Source organism: Podarcis melisellensis (assembly GCF_964234715.1).
Source record: "Podarcis melisellensis genome assembly, chromosome: 4".
NCBI lineage: Eukaryota > Metazoa > Chordata > Lepidosauria > Squamata > Lacertidae > Podarcis > Podarcis melisellensis.
In genome coordinates, this window is record NC_138531.1 from 2872541 (window position 1) to 2889649 (window position 17109).

Below are 17109 nucleotides of genomic sequence, written 5' to 3' on the forward strand. Positions count from 1 at the left end.
TCCTTTGGGCAACTGGCTAACCACTCTGAGAACAGGATGGTGCTGCATTAGACAGGCTGTGCTATTTCTGCTATTTGTTTGTCTAAATAACCCTAACTCTTAACAAGCTAGAAGAGCTTGTGCTCAACTTTTTAGAGGGTTTTCTTTATACCTCTGCCCCCAGAGCAGATTACCAATCACTAAAGGGGGGGGGTGTTTGTCCCCACTCTCAGGTTTACAGAAAAGAAAGAGGCGAAACCACAGAGGAATTGTGAAGGTGGTCCCAGGCATAATGAGCCAGAAGACGAGGAAATCTTTTTTTAAAAGGGTCAAGTCAGGAAAACAAAGGGTGAATAAAAGGAGACTAGATGGAAACAAAATGGAAATGAGAAGCCTCAGACAAAGCTGCAAATGCCATATTAGAGAGCCTATGAATATCCTCTAAGCCTGTGTCTTCCACACTGGCTTACAGGATATTTCCATACAAGCATCTCTTCCTATGAATGTTTCAGCTGATTTCCTCCAGGAATCCAAATGTGATTCTTACACGAAGCCCAAGCAAGGAAGTTTAATATTGTGAAACGCAGCATAGCACTTAGTGAGGTAGTTGAAGCAGGTGCCTGGGAATTAGAACTCAGACAGTCTGATCTGCCGGGGAGTTATGAGCCGCTCTGCTCCTCTGAAGTGCCAAGGATTTCTGAGAAATGCATGGGGGGGGGGCATAGGACCTACACCAAGAGCTGCTTCTGGTGGTACTTTTCAAAGGGCGGAACGAGAGGTGATGGAGGCAGACGTATGTGTTTAATTGAACACAAACTGACCTAGTCTCATGGAAAGAGGGGAAGGCTCAAAAGAAAATGGGACATACAGTTACTTTTCGCCTATTGTCCCTCCTTCAAAGTGTTTTTATCTATAGCTGGATATCCACACCATAGTTGCTGCAGGAGTATTTTGGACTCTGTGTGTAGGACCAAAATTTGTTTAAGCATACAAAATTGCCTCATTTCTAACTCGTTTGGCCCTAAAAATAGGTAAAAAACACAAACACTTTTGTCTGCACATTCATACAAAAGCAACTAAGAGAGGAGGAGAGGAGAGTGTTGCTCCTGTGCCCGGGCGCTACTTTGGGGGGTTTTCCCATGGGGGCATCTGGTTGGCCATTGTGAGAGCAGGAGGCTGGACTTGATGGGCAACTGGCCTCATCCAACAGGACACTTCCTATGATCTTAAGAAAAGCAGAGTATTCATTTTCAGCAGAAACATTTCCATTATTAGTAGGGCTATTCTAAATAAGCACTTAGCTTAAAACAATATATTCGGTTGATTTCAGCTTCTATGCAGGCCATGCCTCTGACATTTTATATTTTACTATGTTTTATATATGCTGTAAGCCACCCAGAGGGCTGGGGAAACCCAGCCAGATGGATGGGGTTTAACTAAAATATTTATATATTATTAATTAGATTAATTAGACAGATAAAGTGATGCAGCGCCAGGCATTAAACTCTTTAGTTTCATACAAGTTAAGGCTACTCTTGAGAAAGGGCTTTAGGGATCACCACTACATGAATTGTTTGCACACATCTAAAGCAGTCATGTTAAGCCTTGGTCTTAAGCCTTCATAGCAATATAAAATCTTTGAACATTCCTTAGCACACCAGGAAAGGAGTGTGCCTTGTTTACTAGCATCAGAACTGCACAGCCCACACTCCTCCTCCTTCTGGTGTATCAATCTGACAATCTTTCTGCCTCAGTTTGGAAGGAAAGGGAAAACATTTGCAATAGAAAGCACTTAAAATGATCATTTGAGATTTGAAACATTTCTGCAAGAATAATATTTGGCAAATGCTGTGATTTTGTCACAAAATGATGTGTTTTCTTTTCTTTTTTTTGTCTTCTGAGAAAGGAATGCATAAAATATTGGCCCTGTCATTGCTTTTACATTTTCTCCTGTGTGTGTGTGTGCATGTATGTGTTGCTTCATTTTTCTGTTAATATCAAAAGCACACTTTTCATGCTACAATGGAAACACACACACATGCAAATAAAAGGATGCAAAATTATCACACACACACACACACTCTGTTGGTAAGACATGAAGGCCAATTACATGACAGAGTAACATGGAGTATTGGGTTGGTAGAGACATTGGTGCTGCATGGGAAGGAAGAAATGGCTGCTTAACTCGGTCCAAGGGTGGGCGACACTTGTGACCAGGCACAGCAGCTCCCCCCCCCCAGCCACGCCATGCCATTTTGGCCATTGCCCCCTTCCCCTGGCCTCTGCAGGGCTCACTGGGTTCCTGCCTTCTAGGCTACCAGCCCCCTGACACTCTGCACGATGAGTATGTGTCACGTCAGTGGCTCCATCAAACCTTCTGAAATAATCTAGGATCACTTAAGAGATTGCCAGGGCCGGCCCAAGACATTTCGGCACATGAGGCCAGCCACAAAATGGCACCTACCGACCCCACTCTGCCAGGGGAAAAGGGGTGAGTGATGATCTAGATTAGGAACGAGAGGGCAATAAAGATCTACATTGGGATCTGCTACCCCAGGGGATCCTGCTGTCTGAGGGGGGGTCACCTCATGGTGAGATGGCCCCGCGCTGGAGATTGCAATCCTTGGAAACTTTGGGAGGAAGGGTAAGATATAAATGTAATAAATGTGGTTTGGGTGCCCTTGAGTGGTGAGCATCATCAGAGCCCTGGTGAACTTGTTTGCTTGTTTGTTTCTTAGATTTACTAGCTTTAGATACCACCAGTGCCGGATTTACGTATAAACTAAACAAGCTATAGCTTAGGACCCCACTCTCTTGCCCCCCCCCTCCAAAAATATACTTCTTCTTAATTGTGTTTCACTATTAATATACTTCTTCTTAGTTGTATTTCAGTTCAACAATTACTTTGATAAAATACATATTTTGTTATGTGCAAGTGGCTTTGGATACCTATTAAGTCTATTAATTACCATATAGCATATATTCAACACAAAAAACAGTGACAATTTGTTGTTGACAAAGGGCAGCTGGACATAGAAAGGGCCCCATTCCCTTCAGGAGCTCCTTAGGGCCTCATCAAACCTAAATCTGGCCCTGTATACCTCCCTTCATCATGAGATCTCAGGGCTGCTCACAGAATAAAATACAGGATAAGAACGAGCAAAAAACTGAAACAAAACAGCAAAGCAATAACTCTCACCCCTTCTGGTAACTTATTACTGTATGAGTCACCATGTGTTAAGGAAAATTCTTCTAACTGCTCAGCTCTGTGGATGCCTGACTGTAAAAACAACAACCTCAAAGCAGTTCATAAAAAGAATTTTTTTAAATTAGTAAAAACAGTTAAAAACAGCATTTAAAACATTTTTTTAAAAAAAATCACTGATAAACTAAAAACAGATTAAAATATAAATCAACATTTTACATATCTGGATAACATTTTCTCCCAGGAAAATGAGTCTTGCTTGACCATAAATCTTCAGGCTTCAGGTTTTGGTGCTATCAGGTGTTTTATACACGTTTGGTTTTAAAAAATCTGTTTGAAAAATTGCAGTTAGTCATCCAACATGACAGATGCAAGTAAAGATAGCATAGTAAAATGGGGGTATTTCTACTATAAGGTTGTGGATTGGGCTGTTGAAATCTGTAATTTAAAGCACAACCAGTCTATGATTTGGCATTCAGTGTCAAATGGTATATCTCTGCTAAATCCCAAATATTTTGGCTGAAATCAATTGTGGATTGTGAGTTATGATTTGGGACTGCGTGGGGGTTGAGTCTTTGCAGGCTCATACAGCTTCTTTCTCCCCTTCCGATTGCACAGGGATCGTTCCCATAGTTACCATAGTTACATCATTGCGTGTGCGCACACACTCAGGCATGCTGTGAAAAGCAGCACAATTTAATAAACACACACATTGTGCACCATGCATTGTAGTTATTTCCCAAAAAACAGAAGACTCTATTAATTCTAGATATAATTAAGACTGCTTGCCTGCCACAATTAACATTTCTACACCCCATTATGAATAGAGCTACAGCCTGCCTCTTCCTGCTTCCTTTTCTCATTTTGGAATTCTTAATTGTACTTTTCCTTTTGTAATTGCAAACTCTATAGTTGTTGTTTTAATGGATGTTCTGATAGTTCCAGTTTTTCATAATTTCCCTTTTCCTTTTAAGAATAGTCAAAGAGAACTAGGACAATTTCCTCAAGAAATCCGCTGCACCTAGTTTGATACAGAGCAAAACTAACATAATATGTGACAACACAAAGCAAAGTCTAGTCCACCGCACTTGTATTCTGGCCTGGCAGGATCAGCGATAAAGAGCTCAATGTTTTGTTTGCAGTCCCAGGCAGACAGCAATAGTAGGATCATTAATACCTTCGTGGGTATTAGATATACACAGTTGCTGTATCCGGCTTCATGGGTCACAAATTGTATAAGATATCTTCGGCAGGAAGAGTTATGGGGAGGTAATATGCTGTATTTAAATGAGAATTCAGGTTCTGTTTTGTTAATGTGCTTGCAAAATTGAGGGTTTCTTAGGGCAGGAGTAGGGATGCTTGGGGAATTAAGTATGTGGTTTCAGTATTTTGGTATATTGTTCAGTTTCCCAAAAAAAAGAAAAGAAAAAAAGATCCCATGCAGTGCCAGGCAGTCCTCATTACTCCACAATCTGATTTGTACCTTCCTGATTGGAAGTTAGTTACCCCCTGGTTTCTCACTGTGAATGTTCTAACAAAGAGACTGCTTAGAAATGCTAATGATTAAGCAAGATACAAATGCCATAAAGTAAGTAATCAAGCAAGCAAGCAAGCAAGCAAATATTGTTATAGATTTGGGAGGGGGGCGCCCCCAAACCCTAGAAATTAATAAATGGTAAGATTTTGATTATTTGCAATTTGAAGGCAGAAATAAAAGCTGCAGACGAGCTGTGTAAAATAACCTAGTTAAGTTAGTGCCATTAAGAAATAATACAGGGCCATTGAGAGCCATTGGCAATGCAAGATGAGTTTCCTTCCCCACTGCCCTGAGATGTGAACAGAGACAGAGGTTTGGAAGGTTGCCAGGGTAACAGGGTGTGAGGTGACAGGAAAAGAGTCCTGAGTAAGGGTTTCTGGGAAGAAGAAGGAGGAAGAAGAAAAACTGGGATCCATCATGGGCAGGCTGGCTGAAGGCTGGCTGGGAGATATACCTTGAACCTCAGGGCTGCACTGTTGTGGGGTACAAGCCCCTCGTGAAAGAACCATGCTGCAAGATCTGGACACCCTACATGCAGACTGAAGGTGTAAATAGGTGAATAATCCATATTTATTAAAGCTAGGACAGTCTCCGCCATGTCTCAATTCTCCAAAGGAACATGGACCCTTAGTGAGTGCTTAGAACCCCCTGGGATTTTGCTATCAATCGACAGACAGTGGGAGGCACCCGACGTTTGTAACAATATAAAATAAGAGTTCTTGACTCAAAAATGCATCAAAATAAATTAAAATATATATGAAGAGGAAATATGTTGAGAAATGTGTATTTGAAGAGCAAATGTAATTAGAAATGCATATTTAAATGCAAATATTCATGCAGGTTTACTTTTGAAACTGCATATTTATGTAGAAATGACATGGAAGAAGATTATGGGTCAATAGATGTGACTGTCTAGGGCTGGAAATGTATTGATTTTCCCATCCTTAGATGGAGTTCTAACAATATAGCATTTTAGTGTACAAGTGAGATGAACCTCTTTAATTAATTCACACTAAATATCTTTGTGAGGCAATCATTTTTATTCCTATTTTGCAGATGATTGTATAGAGTCCAGATCAAGAGAATTAATAGTCCCAGTCTATTCCGCCTTTGCCAGACCACACCTGGAGTCCTGTGTCCAATTCTGGGCAGGCACCACAATTTAAGAAGGAAGGTGTGCAGAGGAGGGCAAGCAGGATGATCAAGGGTGTGGAAACCAAGCCTTATGAGGAACGGTTGAAGGAGCCAAGTATTTTTAGCCTGGGAAAGAGGAGAGAGAGAGGAGATATGATAGCCATCTTCAAATATCTTAAGGGCTGTCACATGGAAGAGGGAACAAGCTTGTTTTCTCCTGCTCTTGAGGGTAGAACTAAAGGCAATGGCTTCAAGTTATAAGAAAGGAGATTCCGACTACACAGTGGAAGTGGTCTCCCTTGGGAGGGGTGGACTCTCCTTCCTTGAAGGTTTTTAAGGAAAGGTTGACTGGCCTTCTGTTGCGGTTGATCCAGTTGAGATTCCTGCATTACAGGGGGTGGACTAGATGATCCTTGGGTCCCCTCCAACTGTGATTCTATTATTCCAATGTCAACAAAATGCTCAAATACACCTAACAAAAACTTGCATTTCTTTTGGTTTTTAAACAGTACTTGGTATTTATGCAGCACATTTAAATACTTTAAATGATTAAGTATTTAAATTCTTTAAATCTTGCTGCAGTTTTAGCATATTAGCTGCTGTTTGTATTGCTTTTTTAGGGATTGATTTTTATACTAATTTTAGTTTTTAATATGGCTTATGCTGGTTTATTGTTTATTAATTGTAGTCCATCTCAAGGCCTCTTGTGGAGCCAAATATAGTAGGATAGAAATTGACAATGGTTCCCTCCATTTTGTGACTGGTCTGGAATTTGAAGCAGAGAACTGGGCATTCAGCATTCTGCCATAATACACTGTACCAGCTAGAAAGAAAGAAAAGGAAACGAAGTTTGTAGTAATTAGTATCATTTCCCCTCTGGTCTCTATCAAGAGGTGTCCAAATTTGTAACATGCATGTTTGATCATTTGTTTTTGCCAGGTAAACTGCAGGCAGCTCTTGCCAAGCAGCCCTTCTTTTTACACCAGATAAACTAACAGTGGTTTCAGTTTCCATGGGGCAGATTAGTTCTCTCACACTCTTTAATCTCAGTGGCTTTGCCTTGACCTGCCCTCCTCCGCCACATGTTTCAGTGCCATCCAAAGCACAGATCCTGCCTGCCTGCTAAGTTGTTATTTTCCGCAGCAGCTGAGGAGAACCATTTCCATCTTTATGGTCCTGCTGTGTTTCTGTTGACCTTATCTACACCTGGCCCTGCTTCTGAGCCTGTTGGTTGCCAGCATTGATGTCTTTGATTGCTGCCCATCTGTGGCTTTTCTGCAGTGTCATGTTAGGGTATGCAACTAATACAGAGAGATAATATTTGGAGTGGATGAGTACGTAGGAGGTTTTCTCAAATGCTCTTATCTAAAATCTGCTAAAAGCAGAAATATTGAAAGTGTTGTATTTGAATTTGAAACCAATAGCCAACTGACTATAGATAAACCTGATGCAAAGCTGATTGGAATCACTGGATTCCCTCCACCAACTGTCTGCCACATACCCTAAAAATGAATCTGCCTGAATGTTTCTAATCTCTCCCTTGCTCTCATTTTGCTTTGCTATAGTAGTGTTGTCTCAGCACTGTAACAGAAGAGAGTTCAGACAGATGTCTGCAGTAATCACGCATGCAATCCCAAATCCCATTGAAGTGCAGAACTAAATGCCAAACACACTTAGATGCCCTCTTCAGATCTTCCTTCTCAATGTGAGTTAGTTAGAAGTGGATCCAGCACACCTGGGGATGTTGGGAACAGGGCACAAGATGTTGGAAATTCAGGCAAATGCCTAAATGGGGCTAATGAAGAGCCCTAATAAAAAGCAATTCCCCCAATGTGACTCTCTGAGTTAAACCACACAGCTAGGAGTGGAACCACTGCAGAACAGTGTATTGTATACCCATCCCAGTCTGTTTATCCAGGAGGAGAGCATGGTCAGTGTTCTTAAAGCCACTGAGATATCAAGTAAGAGTGCCAAGGTTACATCCCTCTCCTGTTACAGGTTATCCATCAGGGAGACCAGGCAATTCAGTCCTGAAACCAGGCCTAGAGCCAGATTTAAGTGGACCTGCTATTGTTTATTTTAATCATTTTTTGTAATTTGTAATTTGTAAATTCCTGCTTCCAACTCATGTTCGTCTATCCACAAAGCTGCACTGTTGGGGTGGGTGTCTGTTCCCCAGGTTTCTTTACGTCCTGAGTGGTGAGGGTGGCAGGGAATGGCATACAACGACCAACCTGCCACCTCCTGCCTGGCCTCTCTGAAGGCTCAGCTGCTCTGGCATTGGTGCCAAATACTTCCCTTCACTTGTAGGGGGGGGATTCACCCTTCCACACATAAGTACACATGGGAAGGTGGGCTGGTAAGATTATTACAGAACAATAATTATTCCACACTTGTTTTCAGGTACAGTAATGCCTCATCTTACACACATTTGCACAACGTCCAAACATTTAGGAGGGCAAAGCGGGAGAGCCCCACCATTCCATCTGCCCGATCTCCCTGCTCTTTCTCCTATCGCACCCCACACAGTCTCTGCCCTCCTTTTTTCCACTCCCCATTCCATCTCTGAGCTCTTTCCTGCACTCACCCCTGCTGAATCTCCACACACTTTCTTTGAATGCAAGGCAGGACTATGGCCCATTGCCCCCCCCCCACTTCCCTCCAAAGGCTCACTTGTTTATGGGCTCCAGGCAACAAAGGGACCACTGGGTACAAAAGGAAACAGGCAGCTTCAACACCTGACCTTTCTAAAGCTATTGGAAGGCAGGGTCTGCAGCTTGAGTGGCAGCAAGGGGAGGAGGAGGGTCAAAATGGAGAATGGCAGAGGCGGGGTGAGAAGCGGTCCTTGGACCAATCAGGGAGGTCAGGTCACTTACTGGTTTCAACAAAAGCAATGACAGTTCTGCCTTAGAGCTTGGGGCTTGAATCCCACTTGCGAGTTGGAAGGGCGGGATTCGGGACATCCAGGACAACATCACAGAGCTGTGGCTGCTAACATTGTTTCTGTGATGCCCCAGTTAAAACGGGACACTTGGAGAATATGCATTTGATGTGCTTGATTTCAACCATGGTTGAGGCGTCTGGCTGAAACTTTGCAAGTGAAGCCCCATGCAAGCCAGAGAGCTTAAAAGCTCTTTTCATGCTGGATCTGCTTGGGGTTACCTGTCATCTTCGGCTGGCATGCTGAGCAAGGCCTACTTAGCAAACTTGCGAGATCTCGTGGGACAATCTGACTTCCTGGGAGATGTTACATGAGCATCCCTAGTCTTCCAGAGGCAGCACACTGAGGGAGCCTTGCCTCCCAACCCAGACCGAGAGCTTAGAAGATCTTTTTGTTCTGGATAACCTCAGCAGACCTGGCATGAAAAGAGCTCCAAAGCAAGCAGGCCTTGCCCGCCAGATGCACTGGCCCCAGGAGAAGCTGAAGATGCTCTCCCTGCCCCCCCCCCCATGGGGAAGTGCCACAGGTTTGGCAACATGCATCTTCCCCTTGGAACTGAACTGATGTATAAATTGAGGGATTACTGTCAATCTTTTTGCTGCTAAGATGTCCTAACATTTAATGACACATGCTACATCAGTGGGTGGGAGGGAGAACTTACTTCCATTTCTCAGTTTCCAAACGTGTAGCAGTTGTTATTTTATAGTTGCAGAAGCAGCAAATAGTATTGTGGGTGCTAATAGCATCGGCTTTGGGGCTACTTTATTATATGAAGCTACCAGATATTTTTAACTGAGCTTTATTGGTCAGCATTATGCTTAATAACATTTTTATGTACATTAAATTAACTGCAGAAGCAGCAAAGAGTCTTATTGCACTTTAAAGACTAACAAATGTTTATTATGGCACAGGTACTATAGGCCTGTCATATTTTGTATTTTTTTTAAAAAAGATATTGAATCATACGTATGCTGAAGATACCAATCTACTTCTGAATTTCAGTTTTTCCTGAGAAGTGCTATTTATGTACTGTTGTTTGCCGGCCTCTTAGCTGCCATCTGCCTGTTTATTGCCTTTGTTTCCAAAACAAAGGACAGTTTTTTATATTAAAAAAACCCTTCAGTATCTGTTGTTTATATAGAAGTAGTTTTGTGTGATAAAACTATGCATGTCTAATGTGCAGGAAGGTTACTAAACATATGCCATTTGTGAGATTTGAGGTGTGTGTGGGGGGGGGGGATTTCACATCCAATTTAAAATCTTGCCTGAGTGTAGTTCACTTTTCTGAACAGTTATTTGTCTACTAAATATCTGCAAGTGACGATATGAGGCGCTTACTTGAATTCTCAACACCAGACAATCATTTATGACAAATGTAAGTTTGCATTTCAGTATGTTCAGTTAAATGTACTGAAAACTGGTGGTGCCCTGCAATGATTATGGGGCATTTGTTCTGTCTAGTGATCTCAGAACATTGGTAACTTACTGCTAAGGAAGGATGAAAGGATGATCTAGTCTACATTTGGGTTTTTTTTCATGTATTTCATCAAAGCAATATAGCAACTTATGAGCCAGCATTAATGTGCATGACTTTCCACACTACAAAAAGACAGGTACCTGCCCCAGGGAGCTTCAGCCTAGATAGGGTTGGGAAGGAATACAGAGGTGAAGCTACACGGGAAGAAAATGCATTCATTCCAACTAAATATTCTTAGCCTAATGTCATAACACAATGCCATATTAATCTAGGCTGCAATTTGATGGGAGGGACTGTTGGCATTTTTTCCTGTAAAATAGAATTAAAAGTGAATTGGGGGTTCCTCCTCAGGTGAAGCATCTGTAGAATGTCAAGGCAAATCAACAGCGTTTCAATAACATCAGCGAAATGTTTCGGGAGGATTCTGTAGATTTATATTTTAGTTTGGAAGGTGGTGGACTCTCCTTCTTTGGAGGTTTTTAAGCAAGGGTTGGGTGATCACCTGCCATGGATGCCTTAGTTGAGATTCCTGCATTGCAGCGGGTGGGACTAGATGACCCTTGGGGTCCCTTCCAACTCTATGATTCTATGGTTCCCAGATTGTCACCAGGTAACTGCTAAAGGCAAAAATGGGAATGAATGTGGGGCAGCTATTCAGGCAACACCTCTGAAGATTTTCTCTCTTTTAAGGTTAATTGTGACTTACTCTCCTTCAGCGTGCAGAGGGTTACAGCCTTAGACCCTTTGTTGTGCATTATATCTGTATTTGCACCTCCAACCCTGAGAGCCCTCCTAATGAAGCTGCTTAAGGAATAATTCTGAGGGGAGGCTTAATGTGGGGAGGAGGGAATAGATTTCTGGGCACTAATATCATCAGCTTTAGGGTTACTTTATGAGATGAAGCTACTGGATATTTTTTAGCTAAGCTTTATTGGTGAGCATTATGCTCACTAACTGTTATGTACTGAGTTGAATAGGATCCAAAATGCAGCAATCTAATTGGTCCTAGAACAATAGGATCCAAAATGCAGCCGTCTGATTGGTCCTAGAACAATAGGATTCAGAATGCAGCAGTCTAATTGGTCCTAGAACAATGCAGCAGTATGATTGGTCCGCAGGAGCCACCCAATCCAGCTCCAGGTGGAAGTGAACCCACAACCTGATTGGCCTACAGGAGAATCCCGAAATTAGCCAATCACGTGCAGCCCATTGTGTAAATAATGTATATAAAGCAGATATTGTGGGGGAACTTCCATTCCTCCTCACCACTATGAGCTGAATAAAGAACATGAAATCCACTCTAAACTCCGAGTATATTTCACTGGCGATGCGGATGGGATCCCGCTGAGCTGACTGCCACACACACCGCCATCTGCCGCACCGCTGCCTCGCACAGTGTAGGCAGGCTTCAGCTCCGGGACACAAGGAACTCAGAATGGCAACCGACAGCAGCTTCTCACTAACATTTTGATGTACCGGTATATTAAATTAAACTTTTTTATAGTTGTATTGTAGTGATATATTTGTAAATTGCTATTGTGTTACTGTATTTAGACTGTTGTTCATGTGAATTGCTTTGAGCACAGATGTGATTGTGGAAAATGCAGTAAAAATTAGAATATTTAAAAGATGAGAGGAGCAGATAGTATCTAGGGAATTATTCTATCTCAATGCTGAAAATACCCTGTTCATTTCAAAGCTAATACAATAAAAGACTTCAGCTTAAGGCATTTTCTCCTTTGGGATGTCTGTGACCTAACAAGAGCAGAACCCTCTATAAGGCCCACCAGGTATCTCTTATATGTTCTTGTTTAAGTACCTTTCTCAGTTAAGTAGTGTATGGGGTGTTAGGGGCGGGTGTTACCTCGTCTGTGGTAGTTTGTCTCAGCTGTCAGCACTAGTGGCGGAGCTTCATGCTCCAGCACCGGGGGCGGAGAGCAGGCGGGGCGGGGCTGGTGCGTTTCCTGGAGTGGGGAGCACTGCCCTCAGGGGTGGGGGCGTGTCTTGGGGGCAGGGTGCCCTCAGGGGCATGATGTGCATTCTGGGGGTGTGGCGCGCTGCCTGCAGGGGCGGAGCACCCAGCGCGGGCAGGGGGGCAGCCGAGATGGAACTCCACTGGGATTGCGCTGCCGGGGGCGGTGCACTCCCCCCGCCCCCTCTTGCTCTGCTAGTGTGTCAGTATGCAACCGTGGCCACACTCCCGGAGGCAAACTCCACCTCTCAAGACAGACAGATGCAAATCAACAAACAGCACATATCAGGAACCTTTAATGTAACGGGGAACCTTTTTCTACATTGTAAAGGGCAGAACACGTGTTTAAAGGCATGTTGCTGATTTATTTTTCTTTATATTTAAGCCACAGTTGCTTTTCTTTGTGTGGCACTTCTGGTCAAAATGGCCTTAGACAATTTGCAGGTAATTATCAATCCAACACACTTTTCCAGATGTACTCATGTACTCATGATCACTCAGTTCTATGACTCTTAGAAATATGCTTTGTGTGAACATAATCTATAAGCCATTGTCCCCTTAAAACGCCATCTCATATGTCTGATAATGCAGTTCTCCCAATTAGCTTTTCTCCACACCAGAAACTGGAACATCATTTTCTGATGCTTTCAAATACATTCCCACTTCTCTTCAAACATAGCCCTCTCTGTATGATCCTGCCATGAAACCTCTTACTTCCTAAATCCATTTTTTCTCCTTTCTTTGCTACAGATTACATGTACTGATCATTACTAAATCATTTTTCCCAGCAATACTGAGCATCTCCTAACTGAGCATTTTAAAAGCCCATGTTCAGATACAGTTGGTGTTTGGCATTTTTGCCAAAACAGGAACAAGCCACATTTTTAGATTGAATAACAAATATATGCATGTTTGATGCAGACAATGGCAGAACTCGTTCCCAAGTGTGCAAGATAACTTTTGCCTTGTGATTCTTCCACAGCAGCTGTCCCATGGTCATCACAAGCAGGTTTGTGATATGGCATGGCAACCCCAACCTCAGCGTTCAATGAGGGACTGAGGGCTTCCAGAAAACTGCACCACTCCCATGCAAGTAGGAATTCCAGCAGCAAGGAGAAAAGAAAAGAAAAGAAAATGCATGACATGGAATTTATGATTTTTATAACTTCTATTGCAGGAGTATAGGAAGCAGGCAGCACAATCCAGTGCAGGTTTACTCAGAAAGAGGGAGAGGGACAAGGAAGTCTGTTGGGATCCTACTCTGCACATCTGGCCTATCAGGCAAAAAAGCAGTGGAGGGGGGATTGGTCACATGGGTCTCTGGCAGGAGGGGTGGACTAATGGACCATGTGGGAGGCAGGCTACTGGTCTAGTGGTGGCTTTCTACACTAGCTGCAGTTTCTGGACTGCAGTTTCAAGGGTGGCCCTACATAGAACACATTACACTACTCAAGACAAGAGCTCGCCCAACTGTGGCCAGGCTATCCTGATCCAAGAGCTCCTCTGATTGTGAACTGTTGTAACTGGCAAAATACATTTGTTGCTACAAAAGTCATGTTGGTCTTCAGGGCTGCCTACCTTTTCTTTCTGGGGGAGTGCAACTCCATCTAGAACAGTCCAGGCACCCAATTTCTGCACACAAGAACCTCCCACCTGCAGCACCTCCAGAATAACAGATTCCGTTTGTTGACCCTTATCTGGCTCTTATCCTCTTGGCATTGGTGCAGCACAAATGACTACTTCTGGTTCAGATGGTATATAGTGATATACAGAACTGGGTGTCATCTGCACTTTGATGACACTGAGCCCCAAACTCCTGATGACAGCACCCAACATATTTACACACATGTTAAATAGCATTGGAGACAGATTGGACCATGCAGCGCAACTGCCCTGGGGCCAAGCAGAAGTCAGCCAGAGCTACTCTCTGAAACATACATGCAAGTAGAATCAGAATCAGTCCAGTACTGTGGCCCCATCTCCAGAGCTGCTCCAGGAGAATCCATCAGGAGGCCAGGAATGATGCTTGCTGGCTGGCTAGTAAGCAGAGGGGAATTGGGGGAGAGGCAATTTGTTATTTAAAACCACCTGCCCAGCAAACAGCTGGGAACCCTGCTTGCCTGGGAAACATTTGCAGCAAAGCCCAGCTTGTTGGGAAGGTGATGAGGAAGCAGTTGTGACTCTTACAAGGACTGAGCCTATTGAGCCATAAATCATCCAGCTCACGCTGTGTGGCAGGCCACCACCAACAGTCTGTCCTCCATGGGTCAACTCCCAAGGGAAAACATGAAAGGAGAACAAACCTTTTTGGTTGTGACAGGAAAGCTGCTTCCTCTGAAAATTTTATTTTGTTGGCCTGTTTTTGTTTTAAGCTAGACTTTTCTGTAACAAAGTTGCTTCATAACTTTAGTTCTACGAGGGCTAGAAAGCTTCATTCTAAAAAAAATGAAATCTCAGAGCCAAGGTCCTCTGCTGGTTCTGCACCCAGCATAGCAGTACCATCCCCTGCAGCCTTCAGCAGGGCATTGATCACCAAGGTAACACTTTCTGGCAACTTATGATAAGCTGTTACGGCTAAAATCTGGCTGTGGGGCTACTCTGCCACCCAGCTCGTCAGACTAAGTGTCCGCGGGTCCCTGCGGAAGAAAATGAGCTCAACCGGGCACAGGAGCAAACAGAAGATTATTTGCGCAACAGGTTCAAGACGAGATTGAACAGCGAGAAAGGGGTGACATGAACTTTTGAAACTCCCTCCATGTCCCAGAATACAGTGCAAAATACATCCCAGTTACATCATGAATATATTAAGGAAAGGTTGGGTTACACAGATTACATCATGAATACATTAAGGAGAGGTTGGGTTATACCGGATTAACATATGGAGGAGGGAGGGGGAATATGCAGAACTGGAGATATGCGCAGATAAGCGCTTCCTGAGTGCCGGTGATGGGAAGACAATGGTCCATGTATGCATAGTCTGCCACCTGGCATTGACCGGAGGAAAGGCTTGGCAGAGTGATTTGACAGGATTAGGGTCTTGACACCTTACTTGAGGGATTATGGAGGACAGGGGAGGGGTGATGGAGTCCTAGAGAAATTGAGCAAATTGGCACGTTGATTTTCTATGGATTTTATAGATTTTAGTCCCTTTTGACATTGACAATTGGAAATAAATTGATATATTGTGGCGAAGAAGAAGGTGAAGAAGACATGCCCCCCCCTCCGTATCATAAGCCATGTGGCATAAAGTTGGCCACAAACCTTCAAGCAACTTGTCCACGTCCTCGGGTCACAGAAGCAGACATGGATCCTAATTAATAGAACTAGATATTTCTCTAGACTAGGGATGGGGTTTGCAGTCATGTACCTGTTTATTTTTTTCTCACAGTGTAAACTGGTTTTGTTTTGGTCCACAGCTCATAAAATGCATGTCAGCTCAGCCCACTCTCACATTTTACAAAAATGACTTAATTTACTTCAGTTCTCCAGGTTGTGTTGTGAGAACTCCTTGCACAATAGATTTCGTCATTTGCAGTTCTGCTCCTGTTAATCATTGCTAGTTTCCATTTGCATGTCCCCAGGGGGATTGTAATTTGTTTGTCTGGTGGTGTGTTTGTTCTTGTCTTCATGCAATACCAACAGGACAATAGCCCCTCCGCTTATAAATCACACCCACAAATGTATTTTTTCTTAATTTGGTCTTCATGCAAGCAATTAAATAAAGATGATTGATTTGGAAGGTGCCTAAAGAAGCCAGGGTGGCTATCTAAAGAACTTTTAACTGAGTTAAGATTAAAAAAGGATGTGTACAAAAAATGGAAAAGGGGGGAAACCACCAAAGAGGAATTCAAACAAATAGCCAGCACGTGTAGACATAAAGTCAGTAAAGCTAAAGCACAGAATGAACTCAGGCTTGCTAGAGAGGTTAAAAGCAACAAAAAAGGCTTTTATGGGTATGTTCGTAGCAAAAGGAAGAACAAAGAAACAGTGGGGTCACTCAGAGGAGAAGATGGTGAAATGCAAACAGGGGACACAGAAAGGGCTGAACTCCTCAATGCCTTCTTTGCCTCAGTCTTCTCCGATAAAGAAAACAATGCCCGACCTGAAGAATTTGGAGCAAATGATTCAGCAGAGGAAACACAGCCCAGAATAACTAAGGAGATAGTACAAGAATACTTGGCTAGTTTAGATGTATTCAAGTCTCCAGGGCCAGATGAACTGCATCCAAGAGTATTAAAAGAACTGGCAGATGTGATCTCAGAACCACTGGCAGTCATCTTTGAGAATTCCTGGAGAACAGGCGAAGTGCCGGCAGACTGGAGGAGGGCAAATGTTGTCCCTATTTTCAAAAAGGGGAAAAGAGAGGACCCAAATAATTACCGCCCAGTCAGTCTGACATCAATAACAGGGAAGATTCTGGAGCAGATCATTAAGCAAACAGTCTGTGAGCACCTAGAAAGGAATGCTGTGATCACCAATAGTCAGCATGGATTTCTGAAAATTAAGTCATGTCAGACTAACCTGATCTCGTTTTTTGACAGAATTACAACCCTGGTAGATGAAGGGAACGCGATGGATGTAGCCTACCTTGATTTCAACAAGGCATTTGACAAGGTGCCCCATGATATTCTTGTAAAGAAGCTGGTAAAACACAAAGTCTTGACTATGTTACCACTCAGTGGATTTGTAACTGGCTGACTGACTGAACCCAAAGGGTGCTCATCAATGGTTCCTCTTCATCCTGGAGAAGAATGACTAGTGGGGTGCCACAGGGTTCTGTCTTGGGCCCGGTCTTATTCAACATCTTTATCAACGACTTGGATGATGGACTCAAGGGCATCCTGATCAAATTTGCAGATGACAC

The 17109-nt window shown here is 43.2% G+C and overlaps 1 long non-coding RNA gene across 1 annotated transcript in view; it reads left to right on the forward strand.

Moving 5' to 3' along the window:
- LOC309367750 overlaps window positions 1-15425 on the forward strand; it is a 214206-nt gene extending 198781 nt beyond the window's left edge. The window contains exon 3 of the long non-coding RNA XR_014167318.1: window positions 15060-15425. This is a non-coding gene — a long non-coding RNA (uncharacterized lncRNA). The remainder of the gene's footprint in view (window positions 1-15059) is intronic.
- Window positions 15426-17109: the final 1684 nt, after the last annotated feature.